Raw genomic sequence first — 23,467 nt, 5'->3', positions numbered from 1 at the left:
ACAGCATAGGAGCTAGAGAAGACAGTACAAGAAGCTCCCTTCTTGATGTGCATCCTTTACTGTGTCACTAAACTCCCTGACCTGGCCCATCATCCCCCTGAAGAAGAAGGCTTGGATCCATGTCATTACCTGGACACCAGCCTCTAGCAACCTTGTTTTACAGAACAGACATTTTTTTAATCAAAAGTACAGTTCCAGAATCCCCTTCTCTGCCTAAGATCAACAGTTGAAGCACATGCTAAAGGGGGGGTTAAATGTAAAACTCTTGAGAATACAAGATAGTCTGGGCTGAGAATACAGGACAGTTTGACTGTTTATAAACCAGAAGTGAAGCTCCACAAAACATCACATGTGTGACTCTAATTTCTCTAGATTCAAATATTATAATCCCTTCCCTGTGATACTTTACATTAAAGTGACCTTGGTAGTAGCAATGACCAAAAGAGATTTTCAAACGGAGGAATTTCAGATGACTTGAACTTAGTATCTTAGGCCTAATAAAACAACATCAGCCTGGTGTGGTGGCGCACACCTTTAATCCCAGCACTCGGGAGGCAGAGGCAGGCGGATTTCTGAGTTCGAGGCAAGCCTGGTCTACAGAGTGAGTTCCAGGATAGCCAGGGATACACAGAGAAACCCTGTCTCAAAAAAAAAAAAAAAAAAAAAAATCAACGCCAAGCTATCATTTGCTCTCCCACCTCCTTAGACTCTTCTGCTCCATTTTGTCATCAAGAAAGGGAGTAGGGCTGGAGAGAAGAATCAGCAATTAGGAGCACTTCCTGCTCTTCTAGAGGGCCTGGGTTTGACTCCCAGACCCCATGGCTTTCAGTCTACACCTGCCTATAACCCCAGATCTCTGACCTGGTGCCCCCCTCTGGCATGTGTGGGCACCAACACCCATATTCACACGTTTATTATTTTTTAAAAGCAAATAGCTGACAGGATGCATCCTTTGCCAGTAAAAAGGAAAGCGGGGAGGTGGGGCGCAGAGCTAGAAACTGAGAAGGGCTGTATCAGAACCGGGGCGTAATATCCTGCACAAACCATCCTGTTTCAGTTTCTTCCCCCCAGTCATCATTTTGTTAACATCATGAGGCATGTATCGATCTTGCAAGAAGCTTTCCTAATACAGTAAAATTTGAGTACAGTTTAAGTTATGCAGTTCACTATATTAAGCCCAGACTTTCCAGTCCACCAAAGTTTCCAGTAAGTTCTATTTGACCTTGTATAAAGGCCACCTTCACTAGGTAACTTATTTTTGCTGCCCTCGTGGGTGGTCGAATGAGGCAGATTTCCCTGCTGAACAACATAAAATTTTCTCTTCTGCCAACTGAACATTGCACTGGGATGTGGCTTGGAGGAGCAGTTTCTCAATACCATAAACAACTGCTTTCTTGGAACGCCCTATTGCTGAAGCGTGAAGGCTGCTCTTGGATTTGCTTTGAGTCATATATGGATTGGTTAAGTGTGGCTGACCCACCAAATGACAGTGGCCATAGTGTAATTAAGTTCAGAATCCTCCTTAGAGGCTTCGAGAAGTATCATTATGACACCAAACCCAAAGAAGGGGAATTTTTAAGAGGCAGGAAATAAGTGAGGAACAATCTTTGGGGGAAATGTTGCAAAGTTAAAAATAATAATAATCAGTAAAAATGTTTTAATATTATTAAAGAATATAACCTGTTCTGATACAAGTTTATTGTCTGTGCCCCAAGGACATTTTAGGCAGTAATTTAAGAAAAGAAAAGAAAGGAAAGGAAAGGAAAGGAAAGGAAAGGAAAGGAAAGAAAAGAAAAGAAAAGAAAAGAAAAGAAAAGAAAAGAAAAGAAAAGAAAAGAAAAAGAAAAGAAAAGAGGGAAAAAGGAAAAAGGAAAAAGGAAAGAAAAAAGAAAAGAAAAAGAAAAGAAAAGGAAAGAAAAGAAAAATACTAAAAGTGGTGAAGGGATGTCCAGAAACTCATGATGCACTGGAATTAGGATAGAGGATTAAAATATATTAGAAAATGTAAAAATAAAGAGAAAATAAAAACACTCCTAAAGAAATGACTGAGTAGGTATTTGCTCTGTGGTTACTCAAATTAAACTACTATGTTCAACAGTAACAACTAGACTGTCAAGTTATAAACAGTATAAGCTATCCAGTCTGAGGTATAAATGGCTATGCAGAAAGAGCCAGGGGAAGGAACAAAAAGGGAGAACCTTTTACCAGTCCCAACCAGCCAGAACCATCACAGCAAGACAGCATGCATGCTCACCAGCCTTCTGATAGTAGCCTAGTGTGAGCTTAGCACTCAGGGACAAGAACACGTGGAAAACATGCATGAGCGTGTAAGTGCTAACGAAGGATGCTTAGCTTGGATTGTATCCCAGGCAGTGGTTGTTCAAGGTCCCGCTCTTCTGCCCTTGGGACTCCGTGACAGATTTTCTAAAAGTGACTTACCAAGTCTTCAGGGAAAAGGTAGTTTATGTTATGGGTAATACACAACACCTTTGTCACTCTGTGCAACTGTGACATTCCATCAACCTGCATCTCATTGGTTATAATTCCATAATGCGGCTGATAGTGCTTAGGTTTTGTCATCTAGATTTCAAAGATTATAGAAATGCAGGGGACAGCTCCCAAGATAATCTGTGTCCAGGCCAGAAGCTACGTTAAAATAAACACCACTTCCCAGTAAGGTCTACACTGGGGTAGAGAAGGATCATATATGTTTGATATGCAGAGTAGGACTCTATAGATGCTTCTAGTCCAATAAGCCAAAAGAATACACACACACACACACACACACACACACACACGCACACACATCCAGCAAGATGGTTCACTGGGTAAAGGTACTTGCCATTAATCCTGACAGCCCGAGTTTAATCCTGTGTGGGAAAGAAAGAAATAAACTTAAATTTTAAAAACCTCGAAGTCTGAATGATAGCACTTGTCAATTCCATGCTTATGCAGTCATTCCCCTATATTATATGGCCCAGAATAGCTCATCGTGTTATATGTCACACAAAATAACTGTATGTATGCTTTCGTAACTGGTAGGCCACAGGGTGGACAATCCTGGGTTTAGCATGCTGCCCCTGCAATTTGGACCCAGAGAAGCCCAAAGGTTGGACACCCAGTCTCGTGATCAACTGGATCAGCTTAGAGCCCCTTTCCAGTGCCACTCTCTGCTTCAGTCCACCAACCTCCCAGACTGCACCCTAGCCCCTTTAAGGAGAAACCAAGGAAGTTTAATGTACTTCACTGAGCCTCCGTGGAAAAGGAGGAGGCAACAGCTTTCAGTTCTCTGCTTCCATGTGAATTTGTTCAAGCAGATGATCTGGGTCTCCACACACAAGAAATTCTAATACTCATTTGACCTAATATCTGTGGTAAAGTGACAGATAATCTTTGTCATTCTTTTGCTGTTAGCCTATGCCATCACATTATCAGAGGCCAGTCTGATGCTTTATACTGTGTGTGTGTGTGTGTGTGTGTGTGTGTGTGTGTGTGTGTGTGTGTATGAGTGTGTTTGCGTGTATTTGTGTATGAGTGTATGTATGTGTGTATGTGTATATTTATGTGTGTATGTATGTATGTATGTATGTATGTATGTATGAGAGTGTGTTTATGTGTGCACAAATATATGTGTTTGTGTATAAGTATATGTATGTGTGTGTATGTTTGAGTGTATGTGTGTGTGTGTGTGTGTGTGTGTGTGTGTGTGTGTGTTGGTGTGCTAACTATAATGTTTAACCTTTCTGCTTCTCTAAGTGACATCAGGTGAAGAATTGGATGGCTACATATTAGACCCTGGAATTTCCATCCTGAGGCCTATAGGTTGTAAGAGCACACTTTTTTCTTGATAAAGATTAATACTTTTTCTTATGAAATCCCACTATATTCCAGAGACCTTATAATATATCCTTCATGTTATCCTTGTCGTGGTCCTAATATCTAGGTCTGATCAGTCCAACCTAATTTTATAGAAACCCATATTCAGAAAAGTTGAGTGATTTTTTTTCCCCAATGGTGCATAAATTATATTAACTGGAGAAACCAAGATCAAACTCACGCCTTTCTGACGTTAGTCTTCAAATACAAACTGGCCAACAGTCATGTACCATGCACCCTCTGAACACATTTGAAGAAATCTTCCTTCAGACTCAACATTGATTTTTAAGGCTGCTGTCTTCTAGGAACATTGCCTACGTGAGTGCAGACTTCAACACAAACCGCGGCATCCCTACTCCAAGCAGCCTTTTCTCCTAAGTGCTACATTGATCTCAGAAGAAACAGCTCATTGCGAGGGCAGGAAAACCCTGGGCTTGATTTGACCTTGAGTGGCAATGTACATTGTTCAGCAAGTGAGTGTAGCTTACTAGAAATGCCCCCTAGAATCTTGCTGATTTGACTGGGTGGCCTTCTGTAGAATTAATTGGTTTGTTTTGGTTTGGTTTAATTCCCAAACATCCAACAGTTGAATTCATTCAAGCCTGGGGAGAAATCTCACGTGTGCAGATAAGATTTTTCCCATCCTGAATGAACACAGAGTTGGAGGTTTCTGCCAGTTGGGGGCATAAGAGGTCACTCTGGGGCAGTCAGGCTATACAGCCTTAGAAATGGACTAAAGGAAACTTACAGTCCTTGTTCTCCCTCTCTTTATTGACTTTCGTACTGCAAAAGATTCATCAGGAACAGATCATTGAATGTCCAAGAAACTGAGGAGACTGACAGATGCTGGTGAACCCTGTCTGATAAAATGGTTACAAAATGGGAAACACCAGGAATTGATTCATCTATGATGGACCATGCCAGAGCACAAGGTCTGAGGACACACTTACAAACCTCACTTCCACTGTGGCTACCATTTTGCCAGCATTGCTGTTGCTGCTACAGGGAACCTGTGGGTTTAAAGTGGGAACATCAAAAATACGTCACTGGATTACTCATTTCTCCAAAGACCATGGGGTGTTAACCATGTATGACCCATGTTTTATCAGTGAGCATGTCAAGCCTGTTTTATATATACAACCCACTGCGGTGACAGTTAAATATCTTCCCAAGAATTTGAGCTGCAAACATTGGAGGGACAAAAAAGACCCTTTCATAAATTTCTGGATAGGGTTGTATAATTACCTCTGTCCACTGTGAGTAAATCATACCTGGGCACGTGTAATTTGCAGAGATAGTTTGATTTCCCAGGGCTGTTGGTAATGTGTTTGACTTCACACCAAAGCTGTTCCTTATAACAAACAGGAAATCTCACTAAATTTAATCCAAGGTTTGAACAATGGAAAGGCATATAGATGATGTCGTGCATTATAAATATTTTTTGTACTTGCTGGTTTATTTCTAAGGAAACTCTGCTGATGACGTCATAATGATGACTGACTTTTATTAGTGTTTTGCTCTAAAGCAGTAGACCAGTTGTTATGAAGAAAAATAAACGTCTTGGTGGTGTCCCTCAGGATTTCACTTGATGTCTTCTAGAGACGTTAATCCTGGGAAGTGACTCGGGGATGATTGCTCTTCTACATGAGTCCTCCTTATTCTACTATCATAAGACACAACATGGAGCCAAAACAAAATGCTGTAATTTTCACAACAGGGAATGATGACCACAAAGAAACTTCTCTAATGAGGCCTGAGAGCTGCACTATGAGTAGAGAGATAGGAGTTGAGTTGTTATGTCCCTTTAGCAGCATAATAATATTAGGTATAGACACACACACACACACACACACATACACACCAGGCCATGAGCTCCCTAACTAAGGGTTCTTGGTCACATTTATAGCACCAGGTTTGTGTTTTCTCCAGCAGAGCAGCAGAATTCAGTTGGTTAACCCCGATTGCACCTATGCCCCTATTGTGCTCATTGCCATGCTGGACATTATTGTAGTTCACACAGTTACTGTTGGGTAAGACTGTTGATGACGTTTTTTTTTCATTGATAAATCTTTTTAAGTGATTTCTTTGACATAATTATATTTTAAAAGAGAAGTAAAAATGAGGTATAATATGCATACATGTAAAGTAGAATTTTAAGTCTTACTGCCTTTTATTCATTAACATTTGGATGCCTAGAACTGATAGCAGTCAGCTGCTAAGTCTTGATGGCACCAAGTATAATAAAATGTGGTTTCCGACCGGGCAGTGGTGGCACATGCCTTTAATTTCAGCCCTTGAGAGGCAGACGCAGGTGGGTTTCTGAGATTGAGGCCAGACAGCCAGGACTATATAGAGAAATCCTGTTTCAAAACAAACAAACAAACAAACAAACAAACAAAAATGTGGTTTCCACTCAAGAGCCTATCTTTATGGAGGAGAGAGACTGGTAGACATGATTGAAGGTTGAGTTGTATCTTAGGAATGCATGGAAGGTGCTAGAAAGAAAAGAAAGACATGAGGAAGTCTGTGTCTAGATAGCATGGAAGTGGGATCTGGGCCTTCAAATTCTTCCAGAGGAACTGCCACCAAGAGGAAAGGCCTTCCTCCATTCAGAAGGAAGAACCAACCCAAAGGCACCAGTGTTAAAACTGACAGGGTGCCGATTTGACGCTATCTGGAAACACATAAACCTGAGGTAATATGCTCAAAGTTGAGGCTGGAAAAAAAATACCTGAACCATTTAGAGAATCCTCTTGTATTTGCTGAGGAATTGTTTGGTCTTCTTTTTTAGATAATGAGTCAAAAAGTTGTATTGTTTTTTATTTTAAGGAGATAGAGTAAAATAATGGCTTTTGCAAATCAGTGTGGAGGATGGAGCAGTGCTCCTCCACCACCACCATCAGATACGGCTGTCCAGTGTAAAAAGCTCACATAACCAAAGGACAATTTGCCCTCTATTCGCACCATAATGCTTCTATTACCTCTATTTAGATGTATATTATAAAATTGCTTGATTTAAATTTAAAGGAAACATCTTCCTCTGAGCCACCTCCATAGCAACAGATGCGGTCTCCTCAGAATTAATAAGGTCAATTCTATCTTAAGCCATTGTTCTGCTTATAGACCATTCTGAAATGATGTGCATTGACACTCAAAACAATGTTTCATGGTATATTTGAGGTCCCTCAAGAATCCCTGCATGGTACTCTCCCTTCTGTTGTGGTAAGGGAAACATTGCCAATATATAATAGAAAAAAATAAACTTCCTTCCAATGTCATCTTACATTGTTTATGGTCGTAACACTGACAAAATAATTCAGTGATGAATGCTGTTATTCATCATCCTGAACTTTCAGTCCCATGCGTAGTTAAGGGTAGCCCTCCTGTTTGCCCCCTGTCACAGTCACAGACAAACCCCTCCCACACCAGAGGAAGAAAGCTGATTGGCTAGCACTGACAAGCATGCTCGCTGAGTGCTAGACGCTTCAACATCTGTTTTCTGTGTTCTTTGCTGTAGGATGGGTGCCTTGTGAAAAGAAGTTTCAATGCCTATGCAACAGAGGAAGGTGTTCAGGGGTGGGTTATTGCTGCCGTAGTCAAACTGCCCCCAAGCCATAGACCTGGGTTAAGCCAGTGAACCTCTGCTAGAGCTCACATTCTTTCCACTGTGTTCACACAGCCTCAGGGCCGTAAGATTACTGCAACCTAGCAGCAATGACAGGGGATAGACATACTTCTTTCCTCTCTTTCCAAAGAATGGTAAGGGTTCACGGCTCACAGATGGGTAAGTCTGTTGTCTTGGTCCAGTTGCATTGGGCGCCTCTCTAGGACAGACTGAGCTTGCTCTCCTACGGACACCCCACCTCAAAGTCTCAACACAGTCCAGGCAGACCTTCCCTAGGCCCATTGATAAGTTGAACCCTAACCTCAATACTCTTTCCTACAATACCCTACAATTTTCTTACGTAATTCTCCCTAAACACTAATTACAAATTTGTTTGTAACCATCTTTCCTTAAAACATGGCTTTCCAACATATTAGCGCAGGCCATGGCATAGAGAATAATGTCGACTTGTACCGAGCACCAAGAATGTGTCAAAGCTATTCCTTGATCTTTCTGTGAACTACCTCACAGTGACCACAAGGTAGCAGAGGCCCTCGTATGCTGCAAACACAGGAGTTCTAAGAACTCCACCAGTCAAAGGCTCATACATGGGAAGCCTATGGTAGACTTAGTGTCTGAACTCTGAGTTCATGCTCTTCAGTGTGGCGATAGGAATGAATAGGATTTGGTGCCCCAGGTTGCAGAGAAATTGGCTTACCTCCTCATGCATGTGACTGAGGGATGTGCCGGACTCCCAGCTCTGAGAGAGAAAAATGTGAATGAGGCTTTAGGTATTCAAAAGTAGATGCTGCCTGATAGGAAAAGGTGCACTGTCTCTGAGCTGTGGTTTAGTAACAGAAACTCTTCCCCTTCCCCATGGAATTCTGGGAATTAGAATGGGCAGCGTCCATGTTCCTCATTTTTGCCCAGGTTGCCTAATATGTTTATGAACATGTTAGAAATCATTGCTTGTCTTTTACTAATTCTTACTTTGGTTCATTGAGAGCATGGTCTCACATGATTTAAACATGAGAAAACACTGTACATTGGTCCTTTGGCCCTAACTTCCATTGTCCCTGGTGACTTGAAGTGAGGTTTCTTTTGAGAAAGGATGGGGATCAGCATCTCTCATGGAAAAGGAGAACAGCTCTCCTCTCCTCTGAGAAAGGCTCTCTGCTCCTCACATTGATTCTTCAAAGAACTTATAAAATTCAGGGGCTTGATGAATTCAAGAGCTCACTAACAAAGACTGGTGACCCAAGATCAATCCCTAGAACCCATGGAACAATGGCAAAGGAGAGAGCCAGTTCCGAAAACTTGTCCTCTGACCTCCACATGCACAGTGTGGCATGCTCGCTCCCATGTGTCTCCCTCCATCTCTCTCCCCACCAGGTAACATGTGCACATGCACGAAATAATAATAATAATAATAATAATAATAATAATAATAATAATAATAATAATGACATCTGAGCCCCCTTTAGTCTTTCTTAATAAATCCTATTCTGATTTAATAGTCTTCAGTCTAGACTTTATCCAAATTAACATATGTACCAGTACCACACTTCTACTAAAGATGTATTTATTCACAAATACTCATTACTTTCATCTAAAATTAGTATAAACACATAAATACTAAGCTAGGGTTGGTGTGTGTATGCCTGAAATAGAAGGAGCCCAAGCTTGAGTTTAGCCTGGGTTACACAGAGATTGTAGAAGAAGAAGGAGGAGGAAGAAGAAGAGAAGGAAGAGGAGGAGGAAGAAGAGGAGGAAGAAGAGGAAGAAGAGGAGGAGAAGGAGAAGACAATATAAGTACATAAAATATAAAATACCAACCACATTTGCTCAGTTTAGTTATATGAGGCACAACAAGTGTTTTGTCTAATTATGACTGCTTTTTTGTGGTAAAAGTGACTTTATATGAGAATGGATATTGTCTTTTGTCTTTCAGTTGATGTGGCTAGAGTGCAGCACTTTAATCATGTTATAAGTGGTGCTTCATGATGATATCAAAGAGCCAAACAACTGGATTTTGCTACTTTGGTAACTTGCAAGTTTAATTGACACGTAAATCATTTTCATTCAAACTCTAACTCAGAAAATAATTTTTAAAGTGCCATAATTTTTATGTGACCTTGAAGTTCCAGCAATCTATTATATAACTTCTCAAGAGAGGTCACATGAAGGGAACCTCATATTTCCTTAAATTTATTAGTGTTCCTTGGTGGTCTAAGCTGCTAGGGTTGGTTGGGTTTTTTTCTTTCATGGTTCCCTTTCAAAGCAGAAATCTTATTTAATTGCTCAATTTTTGTGCTCATGGAAGTCAGTTGGAGCTCTTATGTGGAGTCACAGGAGGAAACACACACTGAGACAAGGCCCTGAGACATGACTGGGGAAGTCAAATGCACCAGCCGTAGATTCCTAGGGAACGATGTGAAGATAATGGTTTTAGCTGCATAATCACTGTCTTAGCCACACATCATAAAAAGCAAACTTTATAAAACCAGAAAGTCAAATTCATTAAAAGCACTTTTATACATTTTGCTAGAGTGAAGCATTTGTCTTTTATATTGTTTATGGTTTTCTTTTTGCCTTTATTGAAAAAGCCCTAAATTTCTTCTTTTCTGGCAGGAAAAAAATTATTTTTCCAACTACACAGATATAAATCACATGGAACTACGAAAGGAATATATTTTATAGTCCTGCGTCTAATATTTATAACCCAATAGTCAGACTAAATGCCATGGAGATTCCAGAGGAGAATGAAACCTTAAGGCTCATCTTATTTCATTTATTTTCACTATAAAAATCTAATATTGCAAATAATTCATAAAAATGATGTTTATCCTTATAAAAGTACAGTCCTGATTCTTATGAACTCATTAAAAGTTTATCTTCATTATAGACTTTCAAAAAAAAAAACCCCTAATTTCAAGTATTAAGACAATAAACTGACAGTTCACCCAGGAAGTAAAATAAACTTGTACCTGGGCTTGTTTGCTCCCTCAGCCCTTGGAAAACAAGCACCAGTGTCATGAGTGCAAGGACCTTAGGGACTACATAGCAAGGTACAAGTCCCTCTGGGCTGTATGGTGAAGATCTGCCTTAAATAAATAATGATAGATACATAGGTAGGTAGGTAGGTAGGTAGGTAGATAGATAAGATAGATAGATAGATAGATAGATAGATAGATAGATAGATAGATAGATAGATAGATAGATAGATAGATAGATAGATAGACAGATAGATGATAGATAGGTAGATGATAGATAACAAATATATAGAATTATAAGAAAGTCTTAAGAAGTTAAAGTGTTTTCTAAGTATTTCCCTTTGTCTCAAAAGGAATTATTTATAAACAAGCTTTGTCCAGTATTTGTATTTGTAAATTGATAGGCTCTTACCAGATTAACTTCGGATCTAAAGTTAGTAAGTTTGGAGTTTAAATAAGCATGTGTTATGTTAGTCAGCATTGCTCTAAAATAATTTTCAGAGCCATATTCTACTGCATGTTGTTTCATCATCAATTTTGGAAGCACCCTTTATGGAAGGCTTTCCTTCCTTCCTTCCTTCTTTCCTTTCTTCCTTCCTTCCTTCCTTCCTTCCTTCCTTCCTTCCTTCCTTCCTTCCTTCCTTCCCTGCCTCCCTCCCTCCCTTCTTCCTTCCTTTCTTTCTTTCCTTCTCTCTCTCTTTCTTTCTTTATTCATTCATTCATTTTACATCCCAGTATCAGCTCCCCACTTCTCCTAGTATGCCCACACACAGACCCTTCCCTCATTCCACCCTCCCCTTCTCATTTTCAAATCTCATGCCTTGGGGTATTAACCTCCTCACCCCCAACTGCCCTGCACATCAAGTTGCTGCAAGAATAGATGCATCCTCTCCCAGTGAGGCCAGACAAGGCAGATCATTTCAGGGAATGGAATCCACATGCTACATATGTGCAGGGGGCCTAAGAGCAGCTCTAGTTCACTCTTTGGTTGGTGATTCAGGCTCAGTGCTCCCCCAAGTGTCCAGGTTAGCTCTATTGGTCTTCTTGTAGAGTTCCTGTCCTTTTCAAGTCCCTAAGTCCTTCTACCTGTCCTTTTCAAGTCCCTAAGTCTCTTCAGTAAGACTCCCCAAGCAACTCTTCAGTAAGACTCCCCAAGCTCCATCTAATGTTTGACTGTGGGTCTATGCATCTCTTTTCATTGGCTGCTGGATGGAGCCTCACAGTTATGCTAGGTTCCTACTACAAGCATTAATGAGTATCGTTGATAGTGTCAGAAATTAGTTTTTGCCTAGGATGGGTCTCAATTTGGAGCAGTCATTGGTTGCCCATTCCCACAGTCTCTGCTCCGTCTTTGTCTCTGTGCATCTTGTAGACAGGACACATTTTGGGTCCAAGGTTTTGTGGGTGACTTACTGTCCTTATCTTTCCGCTTAGAGTCTTGCCTGGTTAGAGGAAGTAGCCACTCCCAGATCCAAATTCCCCCACTCCTAGGAGTCTCAGCTAGAGTCACCCCTATATACCCCCTGAGGCCTCTGCCCATCCCTCTGGGACCTCCTAGAGATTGCTTGCCCCACACTGCCTCTGTTTTCCCTTCTCTCTCCCCTGCTCTCCCTAATTGCTCTCCTCCCCATCCCCTCTCCCCTCAGTACCCTCCTTCCTTTGACCTCAGATATCTATTTTGTTTCCTCTTCTGAGAAAAATTCAACCATCCTTTGGGTCCTCCTTGTTATTTGGCTTCTTTGGGACTGCTGATTATAGCATGGTTAACCTGTACTTTGTGGCTAATATACACTTATAATTAGGTGAGTGCATACCATGCATGTCCTTTAGGGTCTGGGTTACCTCGCTCAGGGTGATATTTTCTAGTTCCATGCATTTGCCTGCGAAATTCATGGTGACCTTGTTTTTAATGGTTGAGTAGTATTCCATTGTGTAAATGAACCACATTTTCATTATCCATTCTTCAGTTGAGGGGCATCTGGGTTATTTTCAGTTTCTGACTATTACTAATAAAACTGCTATAAATATAATTGAACAAGTGTCTTTGTGCGATGTTGGAGCATCTTTTGGGTTTATGCCCAGGAGTGATTATAGCTAGGTCTTGAGGTAGAAATATTTCCAGTTTTCTGAGAAACCACCAATTTGATTTCCAGAGTGGTTATACAAGTTTGCATTCCCATCAGCAGTGGAGGAGTGTTCCCCTTGTTCCACAACCTCACCAGCATGTACTGTCCCTTGAATTTTTGATCTTAGCCATTCTGAAGGGTATAAGATGGAATCTCAGAGTTGTTTTGATTTGATTTCCCCTGATGACTAAGGGCACTGAACATTTCTTTAGATGCTTCTCAGCCATTCACGATTCCTTTGCTGAGAATTCTCTGTCTAGCTCTGTGCCCCATTTTTAAATTCACAAATCTTGGACGCACCCTCTATGGAGGACTTATTTGTAACATGAAGGTCATCCTCTGTGATTTGCTGTCAACGTTCCCAGAGATTGCACCAATTTGGGGGTTGATTTGTTACTCCCAATCTTGTCTTTGTTTACTAAATAAATTGCTTTATGTTTATGTTTAACTTCAGAATATATACTTTTTTTTTTTTTTTTTTTTTTGGTTTTTCAAGACAGGGTTTCTCTGTATAGCCCTGGCTGTCCTGGAACTCACTTTGTAGACCAGGCTGGCCTCGAAACGGGCATTATGTTTAAAAAATCGATTAAATTCCTATCATGGCCTAGTATATACTCTAGCAAATCATTAATAAAGTGCTGGTAACACACACCACCCACATCTCCTGAGAAGAGTGGCATGGATTTATAAAAAGCATGTGGAGAGCCTCCTTCTGAATAGAGATAGAAATCCTATCTTTCTTCGCCTGCAGTTTTGTGAAGTCCAGACCCCCCTTTGCTAGCTGAGAGCAAGGTAAGGCTCCTTCCAGTAGCACACATGTTTCTCATGGGATTAAAATGGAGGGTTTCACAGTCCTTACGTCAAAATCGCATTCCCATCTGCAAATTTTCTCATCTTGTGGAAGATCTGCATTGCTGTGGAGCCTCTTTTTCTATGCCTGCCATTTCTGTACTCGCTTCAGGTATTGCTTTGGACTCAATGGTTTGGCCTTCCTTATCTTTCTTGAGACTCTTAAGTACTCTTAGGTGGCTATTCCCAAAGAGAACATGAAAAAATATATGAAGTCCTAGACCCCATTAAATGACCAAACAAATTTTACCATAAAATAATCTTCGAGTGTCCTACTCTATTGAAGGGAGGAAGCATAATTAGCTCTTGTGAAGATTCCATCTAAAATGTGTCAGGAAGACACATTCCTTTCCTTATGTCTACTGTGTTGTTGATATGAACATTTTAAACTTCTAGTTAGTTCAAAGAAAAGTTGGTGAAACAATGGATGAGTGGATTTGAAACAAGAGAATAATGGAAAGACTACCATAATGGTAAAGGGCAGGTGGGTGTGAGCACTAGAATGCTCCACAGTGATGTCCTGACGCTGGCTCTCAAGAGCTGACTGCCTACATCTCTCCACATCACCACAGCCATGGCATCAAACGGACAATTTTCACTTGGCTTTGGTAAGACTATTTATCACATTATAGAAATTGGCATGTGAGGAGCTGTTTGTGTCCCTTTATCAGTACAACACTCTGTTGCTAAAGGTAACAAAAAATGACAGGTTTTTTTTTTTTTTTGAGGAGATCAATGAAACTTAGGGGGTTTTTTGTAACTTGATGCTGTGGATCAAGTTGAGGAGTTGATAAACACAGCACAAGTTCAGGTAAACCTGCCTGTGCCTTCTGCTGTCTGCATCAATGTTTAAGCTCCTACGGTCCTATAAAATCAAGAAGCAACATAAGTATTTTTTCATGTTTAATTATATCCAAGTAGACAATTTTTCTCCATGTCAATGCGTTGCTTGTTTCTTCTACCTCGACAAAGCTGGTATTCCAGCTTCCTTCTTTTTGGACTTTTGAAAGTTTGTGTTTAAAAAATAAATTACTATTTTCCCAGAGGGAAAAAAAACTTTAAAAGATAACTAGGCATATACATGACTTGTACGTTAAAAAAATAACTGTATTATTTAAGTTAAACTAATACCTACTTGATAAAATAACTAAGGTACAGAGTTCACCCTTTCCCCTATAGGACTTCTGAAAGGTAAGGCTGACTACCTGAAAAACACTTCAGTTGCAGAGCAGTGCATGAGGAGGGGGAGAGCTAGTCCTGTGTTTGAGGAAATAGTTGGTCCCAGACTGTGGCATGTGTACTACTCCCACCACAGATGAGCCCTGCCCTGCCATTTCTAATTATGCCTTCTGGACAAATTCATTAATCCTTTCTCAAAAAAAAAAAACAAGAGTAATAGTGGCATAGTACTAAACTCTGAAATTGCTGCTAAGTTGAAACCAGCACTCAAAAATTCCTTAGTGCATTCTCTGGAACACCATAAGGACACGGCACAGGCTACTGTTATGACATGTCTTCCCAGGGTGGTGAGGGCACACCTTCAAGAAGTTTCCAGCCTCAGGGAGAATTGTTCTAATTCCTGGTTTACATAACTGACATTCAGTTGTGTTTAACAATGTAATTAATCAATATTTCACCCTTTTACAGTTATCTTAAAAATTGTGTGTGTGTGTGTATGTTGCACACAGAGCCTTTTGTGCACACAAAATGTACGTTTAAACACCAAGCTACACCTCGTCCAAAAATACTTCACAAAATAAGGCCCAAACTGTACTTAGCTGGTAGGTCATACCAGAATAATTTAGTGAACTATAATGCTTTTTTCTTTTTCAAAACAATTCTCATTTTGCCATACTTTTTAATCCCATGAAATGGCTTATACTTTTATTTATTTTTATTAAGCTAAAAGCACAGAAGAAGGTTTTACTTTCTCTAACTGGCACTGACAATTATAAAATATTTCTTTGGGAAAATGTGTGGCTGTTTCTAGGAAGAGACGATACTTTGTAAATTTATTGTTTAGTTATCATTATGAATAAGGTATGTTTCAAACCGTTTAATTGTATTGAAGCCTTTCATCATTTGGAGATGTTTTAGCAAACTGAACTTCAGAATATCTCAAAATTATTATCATGTGAAATACATTGAACCAAAAAGCTCCTCGTGTTCAGGCCATTACCTGGTATAACACATTCTTCTGGCGCGTTAGAGGTACTACAGCTGAATTATCACTGAGCATGGTTAGAATCCAGTGAATCCATTTTCCAAGAGGTTCTACTGTGTCAAATGAAACCTAGAGAAGACATGGAAGTATAAGCATACTTTAATTCCACTTGACAAGTATAAATTTAACATAAAATAAATCACAGACACAGGTACATAAAATATTATGATTATAAAATTTAAATATCTAAATATGCATTTGACCCTATTGGTTTGAATTTAAAAGAAGCATTACTGTAGAGTAAGTAGCTGTGAAGCTGAAAAGCCCGGAGAGTAGTGGCTCTGGATTTCCCAGGCCCTCTGTGGAAGCCCCAACTTCACTTGACTCCATCATTTAGGAGGCTTTGCTTTTTAAAAAATTGTATGAGTATGAGGGGATATGTGAATGTGGGCAGTTGTGCATGCAGAAGACACAGGACAGCCGCAGGTATGAGTCCCTGCCTTCTTGTGTGCTGGCCTGTAAGCACATGAGGAGTGTCCTGGCTCTCTCTCCTCAGCAGTGGTGGCGCAGGGATTACATGGGCTCTGTGTGTTTGAACTTGGGTCCTCACGCTTCACCCATTGAACGAGCTCCAAAGCCCAAGAGTTTTTAATGGAGATTTTATTGCATGGGCAGAAATGGTTGGCTGTTGGTGATTGAACTTAGTCAGCAGCTCCTCTCAGAGTGGGGGGAGGGGAGAGCTAAAGGTTTCAATTTTCTGGTCACAGGGTTGACTTCTCAGGCTGCTAATTCCACGCCTGACCTATCTAAGGGCCCATCAATATTCACCCCAATAGCATCAGCTCAGGTGTAGCTGAAAGGGTGTTTTATAAATAAAAAGATATTTCTCAGGAAATTCCAAGGGTTTTCTGGACTCTGGGCCAGGAACTAGAGACAAAGACAAATCGTACCTTTTATTATGCATGTGTTCCTTACCATAGGTTCTCTCAGAATCCCCACGGGGCCTGGCTCTTCTTCAGAGATTAAGCACCCTATAGTATATTTCAAAACAGCAAGCAAAGAAAAATAATATAGAACACAGTTTAAAATAAAAACGCAGTCTTAGCTTGAAATGCCGAGATTCCCCATCAGCCGGTGTTTCCCATATTTGTAAATACATTTTACACAACTGTCTTCTCCTCTCTCACCCTCACTTCTGTTGGGTGCTGCCACTCATTCTGAGGATCATTAGGATTGTTCCTATTAGTAATCAGGTGTCCTCACTATCCTGTTCCCTGGGACCTAGCAGCAAGCAAGCGGCTGGCTATGCCACCACCTGCAGCCAGGTACGCAGGTGTGCTGCCCATAAAAGGGCCCCCAACCCCATCACACTCTCCCTCCCTCCCTCCCTCCCTCCCTCCCTCCCTCCCTTCCTCCCTTTCTCTCCCTATCTTTCTCTATATATCTCTATCTTTATCTCTCTCTATGTATCTCTATCTCTATCTCATGTCCCCACTCTGATGGCTTTCTGCTCTTCCATAAACCCTTTACACTAGACCTATCGCATGGCATAATATTTCAGCAGCACACCTTGGCACAGCCACCGGAGGTACCCCACCCTCTCTGCACTTTATCTTATCAATTTCTATGCTGGCAGTTAAATTAACAGGTGTGCCATGCCGGGCTTTCCTTCTCTGCCTTCTGGTGACTGTGCAGATAAGCTCCAACACCAGAGGCTATGGCTAAATGGCCAAAAAAGACTCAAGTTTTCAATGCTTAGGATCCCATCTTTAAAGGCAGAGTAAATGATTCTTGTAGTTTGTCCCTGACCAAAATATGTCCTCAGGAAAGTACAGAGGAATTAAGAGTGCTAACCTACACACAGATAGGGAGTCATCCTGGGCTATCTGGACAGGTTCATAATTATCACAAATTTCTGAAAGCAGAAAGCAGGGTTGGGAGGACTGGATTGGTATGAGTGGAGGATTCAGCCTGCTATTGCTGTCTTTGAAGATGGAAGGAAGAACACATGGACAAAGAATGTAAGAGGCTGCTAAAATTGGAAACGGGGAGAAAAAAAAAGACATCCCCTGGAGGTTCCAGCAAGGAAGGCAGTTTGCTGACATTTATCCTAACCCTTGAGGCCCACATGGAATCTTACTGTACAGACCAAGATCATATCATAAATGTGTCTGCTTCCAACCATGATCTTTGTAAAGATATAATCTGGTATTGTGTTTAGAATGACAATTTCTAAAACCTACATATTTTCTCATTTCTGGGTAACAGAAAATTCTAGAGTCACAGAAAGCAAAGGTTTGTACATGAAGCAGCCGTATTAGTTGCCAAGTCGGCTAGCCCTCTTCTCCCTCTCATTCTGTGTGCCAGAAAAACTCCGACAAGGTGTGATGGCTGATAGAGGAAATGAACACGTTAGCCTGATACGACAGACATGTGACATGACAGACATGTGACTTAGAAACGATTAAAGATGCCACTATCCTATTCTGCTCTTAAGTCTCAGAGATTCCTTGGGGATTAAGTGAACAACTGTTTTCCCTGAGCCTGTCCCTCCTACCTGTGCCCTGGTGTCATGTAAGAGAATGGTCTTACTGTCTGTAGAAACTTGCCGAATTCTTCGAGTAATTTAGCTTCTAGGAAGCCAAGCTTTTCCTTTTCATTACTAAGTCTTGGAGTTACTATACCTGTGTACCTGAAAAAAACTCAGATATTCACACGAATAAACCTTTGGTGAAATGATAACCCAAATATTTCTCTGCTCTTTGCAACTCCTGTTGTTTGGAAATGCCCATTTGTAACGATGCGGTATTGCTTAACCACTCAAAAACATCAGCCTCTTAGAGGAGTGTGGTGGGAACAAAACCCCTAAAAATCACAATGGTGTCTGCTTCTGGAGCACCAGGTGCCTTCTCATCCACCCTGCCAAGAGAAACCTGATGCCTCGTAGGTGCTCAACAAACATCTGCTCAATTAATGTTAACTTTTCACTGTCGAGGCAGCAATGATTTGATAATAGGACTAGATATGCTTCTTCATTGCTGAGTGCCACGGGGTCATGTGATCGTTGGTGAAGTCATCCTAACCAAAGTAAGGAATATATATGTGCTCGGGGTCCCTTTTTCTGGTTCTTGTTTTGTTTGGAAGCAGGTAGCCCAAGCTGGTCTCAAACTCATGATGTAGCAGACAGCTGGCCTTGAATGTCTGATACTTCTGCCTCCACCTTGCGGTGCAGGGGGTCCAGGCTTATGCAACCACACCTGTCTGTAGTAGCCTTTTTGAAAAACTAGATTAAAATACCCATGCAGTAGGCACAACCGCCTGCTTCAAAGATACCCTGGTTGCTAATCCCTAGACCCTGAGAGTACGTTAGACAGCAAGGATTGCCCCACGAGGAAGTCTGCACGTGAAGTCAGTTAGGTGTGGACAAGAACACTAAGGAAAACTGTAAACATGAGTAGTGGTGCTTCTGGCTTCCGGTCCTATGCTGCCTCTTTGTAAACTACTCAAGTCAGCATTCCACAAAGGAGATTGAACAAATGAAAGAGAAATAAAAACTCAGAATAAATTAAGTTTAACCCATACTGAAAGGAGAGAGAGAGAGAGAGAGTCGGTGAGGTGGCTCAGCAGATAGGAGCACTTAGTGCTCTTGCACAAGACCTGGGCTTTGTCCCCAGCACCCACAGTTCATGGACAACCCTAACCAGGTTCCTCGGGCTTTAATACCTTCTTCTGACATCTTAGGGACACTAGGAATGCACATGATACACCTACAGACATACGTGCAGACAACACACTCATACACCTAAAGATAAATACATCTAAAAATTTAAATATATATAGAACATTTTCTTTAAAAAGCATCAGACTGAAAGACAAATACCTTAAAAAGAAAAAAAAATGTATTTTCTGTTATAATCATCTTATGGTTACTTCTCTTTCTCAAATGGACATTTCTTGTTATACAAAGAAGAATATTCTTTCACAATTGACCAGAACTTTGATCTGTTCAGTAGGATAGAGTAGCATTGCAAGGGGAGACCTGGTCCATTAAAGCCTTCGGGACTTAGAAGGTGTTAATCTCATATTCTGTGGTGTGTACCCTGTGAGGCTGCTCCCAGGAGCTGATTGGCAGTTAGCTGGCTAGCTATTAAAAATTCCTGGACAAGTTCTTCTGACTGCTCCTCTGAAACGCAGGTCAATCTCAAGATTCCGAATGGTTTAAGAACACTGTGTTCAGATCAGTCCTCTTTTGAGTATCCTGTTGTGGTTGGTGTGGAGCTGTCCAGACTTCTGTGGTATTGGGAGGGAGGAGGAAGGGAAGGTGAAGCAGGCAGCTAGCTTGAGATGCCAGCCTTTAACCCTAACACGCAACCGAGATCTTACTTAAAGTAGCATGAGGGGGTTTTGCAAGCCTTTCTTTCCCCTCTTCCTTTATTTTTAGCTTGGTTGGAAACCTCTCAAGCATGAGCTTTGCAGATGATAACTGTTTTTGCAACATCAGAAGTGCCTCCCCCTGTTAGCTTCTAGTCTGAGTCTCATGATTCTGTGTACATAGTCACTTGAAGCCCAACTTGCACATGAAGTATTCAGTGCTAATCATGAAGCACAAATGTGAGGATCCGGAAAAAAAAAAAAATCACCGCCATTCACATAGGTAATGATAAATACCTTAGAAATTAGCTAACAGATGTTTAAAGCTTTGTCTTGGATGTCATACTTTTTCTGAATGGCACCTCTCTCTGGACTATGAGCCATTCAGTGTGTTTATATCCTATTAGCCAGGTCAGCTCAGCTCACTGTGAACCATCCCCTCTCCAGTGCTCCTGGGATCAGTTTCTAAATCGAGGCACTTTCTGGAGGGAGCTCATGATTTCCAGTCCCATGAGATCCTAGCCATCATGAGAAGAAGGATGAAAGGAGTTAGGAGAGAGGCCTCCGATTTTGACATAAGGGTTGGTTGATTCTTTCTGCTGAGCTTCTAAAACCAGCTTAGGGGGGGTTGCAACAGTGGGGGAGAGAAAGGCAGTTTTGGAACTTGGGGAAAACAGAATGAGGCTGTGAACACAGATGGCCAGAGCTTGTGTGAAAATGGACGTAGGATTAGAGGAAGAAAGAGCAGAGGCCTTAAGGAGTCGGTCTTCAGCCATCCCTAATGCTGGGACAGTGTTCAGTTATTGTGTAAGGCAGGAGCAACATTAGGGGACCCGAGGCCTTAAGTATCATTGTAATAAGGCTCCTGACCCAGGCGTGAAGTCACCCTTCCATGCCAATCAGCATGTTTCTTCATGTGACAAATGAGCTAGACATCAAAGGCAGGTTTTCATTTGCTCATAACATATTTTAATTAAGTAGACAACATCACTGGGAAAGCTAATTCAGGTGAACCACCTGTCACTGATATTTTTCACTGAAAATATTTTTCAGTCTCTTGGTTCTGTAGGAGAGTTAACAGACCTTCCTAGTCTCTGAGCCTTAGCTGATTATTAGAGGCAGCCATGATATGTATATAACACATGAAATTATTCTCACCAACTTAATCAGGAAAAATTTTTTTGTTGGAAATGATTTAAATAGTCAAGTTTTCAAACCAATCAGAACACAGCTTGACACGCAGAAGGTGATTTGAAAAGAGCAGATCCAACATCCTAAATAAATCAAATATCAATCATGTAACTTGAAAAAAAATTGAAATTCTTGACTTTTTAAAATTGTATTACTTATTTCATTCAAAACTCACTTGTTTTCTGAATTTGGCACTTTAGTAAATGTCTGTGATGCTCGTGGATTCATAGGTGTGAGCCATGTGTTCCTAACATGAACTAATGCCCACTCCTGCTTGTGGATGTGTCTTCAGCTCAGTTCCATCTGGCCACCTATGACATGTAAATTCTATATATCTAATTCTATATATCTAATTCAGGAAAGCAACTAGCACAGTTCTGAGCCAGGTCGCTCCTCCTCGGGCTACATTTCTGACGATTTGATTAGGGACTACAGAGAAGTGCTTTCAGCTTACGGCTTTCTACAGTGACCACCGCCATCTGTGAAGCATACCTGCGGCACTTAACTTGTCCCACAGAGTTAGAGAGGAGTGTATTGGGGAGGAGAATTAATCACCGTCAAAATTCTACCTGTGGGCCTCCTCATGCAATCTGTCACTGTGGTTGAAATGTGCGGACACTGTACATTCCAATCTTGGTTATACATCTCAGTTTCTGATGTCCCATACGACAGTCAAATGATATTTATCTCCAGTGATGAGAACAGTAAAACACCAGCATCGAGTCTGTATTAAAACCATTATCACAAAATAATCCACACAAAGCAGAGGCTCATTCATAAATCATAGTCTTTAGCATCTGACTTTAATGATTAAAGTTAAAATCAGGCCTATGGTGAAAAGGTTAACACTTGGATAAATGATTCAGTAGGTCTTAGACATTTCCAGCCAGTGTATAATTAATGCACCTCTCCGAGTCTGAATATTTCTACTTTGGATGCTATGTAACCAAACAAATTTATCTCAGACTCATGAAACAAATCAAACAAGGTTTATTGAAATGAACGTTTATTCCTAAAACTTTATGTTCTCAGACTGATGTAGCACATAAGCTGCACCCAGTGCTGTTTAATGCTGCTAACAAGTGCTGTGTAGTGGGACCCAATATGACAGTCAACCATTACTGACCAGGGTCTGCAATGAAGTTTTGGCTTTGTAGGGTTTTCCCCATTTAACACATCAGAAGTTAATTTCTCACTGTATTTTGCCAAAGCAAATGTGAAGTTACAGGCATAAGTAAAGGATGAAAGGTTGTAGAATTCAGTGTCTGAAAGAGAATGTCACTGCTGTGAGTGACTTACCAGACTGCAAAGAAAAATGTTCACTCATTTCCTAGAACATGGAATTTAAGTTTCTGATCTAGATAATTTCAGTCGCTTTGATTCCAAGATAGACATTCCTAGACATTCCTAGACATTCCTAGTTATGGGACAAAACAAATGCTAGGACCATATTGAATTTCCACAAGCTGAATTAGCAGAAAACGAAGATAAAGTACCTTTCTATTTCAGAACATGATGATATTTTAATTGCTTTAGCATTTGGCATGTCTAACATATACAGTCTTTGACGTTCATATAATAACAAAAGAGTTGTTTGAGATTTTTCTTTTCCTTCTTAGCATCGTCTTTTCTTCCTAGTGTTTCCCCACCCCCATTCTGGTCCTGGCCTTTCAATCTCCTCCCAGCTCTTCATGCTTCTACTCTCTACAGAGTTAAGGATGCATGTAAAAACTACCTCCTCTCTGCATAGATGGGCCAACGCCGCTGTTACCTAGCTATGATGTACAGACCACCATCGTTGTGACAACTGATGTCAATGCCTCCGGGTGAAACAAAGGTTTATACATTACACAAGCAATTTAACTGCTTTCTAAACATATTGCCAAGACAGTGGGAGCTGGCAGCGCACACTAGGTTTTAGGTTTTGGGGTGAGCTGGATTAGAAGTAACTGTTGATTGTGAACCGTTTTTATTTGTCTCCTATGCACTACAAGCATCCTCGTAACCCAGTAAAGAATTTCTCACAGCGCTTAAACTGCTCTCCCCAATTCCCAAGATTACATGCACAAATCACTTGATTAAAGTGGCATAAGGGTCTCTTGCATAGATAACTGCACAGGACAATTGTCCTGTTGTAACCTTTAAAGAATACCATATAGAGAAATGTTTTATAATCCTTTTCTGTGCAGTAGGCAAAGGAAAAAAGAAAAGAGGTTAGGCAAAGATTACCCAGAAGAAACTCTTTTCGAGGTTCCAGTTGAAACACAATAAAGAAGATAATTAACTTCACGAT

At 40.8% G+C, this 23,467-nt stretch overlaps 1 protein-coding gene across 1 annotated transcript in view; it reads left to right on the top strand.

The window, feature by feature from the left end:
- Window positions 1-23,467, top strand: part of Hhip (hedgehog interacting protein) — an 87,564-nt gene that overhangs the window by 38,067 nt on the left and 26,030 nt on the right. The window lies entirely within an intron of this gene.

This window comes from Mus pahari, chromosome 20 (assembly GCF_900095145.1).
Source record: "Mus pahari chromosome 20, PAHARI_EIJ_v1.1, whole genome shotgun sequence".
Classification (NCBI taxonomy): Eukaryota; Metazoa; Chordata; class Mammalia; order Rodentia; family Muridae; genus Mus; species Mus pahari.
This window is presented reverse-complemented; position numbering and strand designations above follow the sequence as displayed.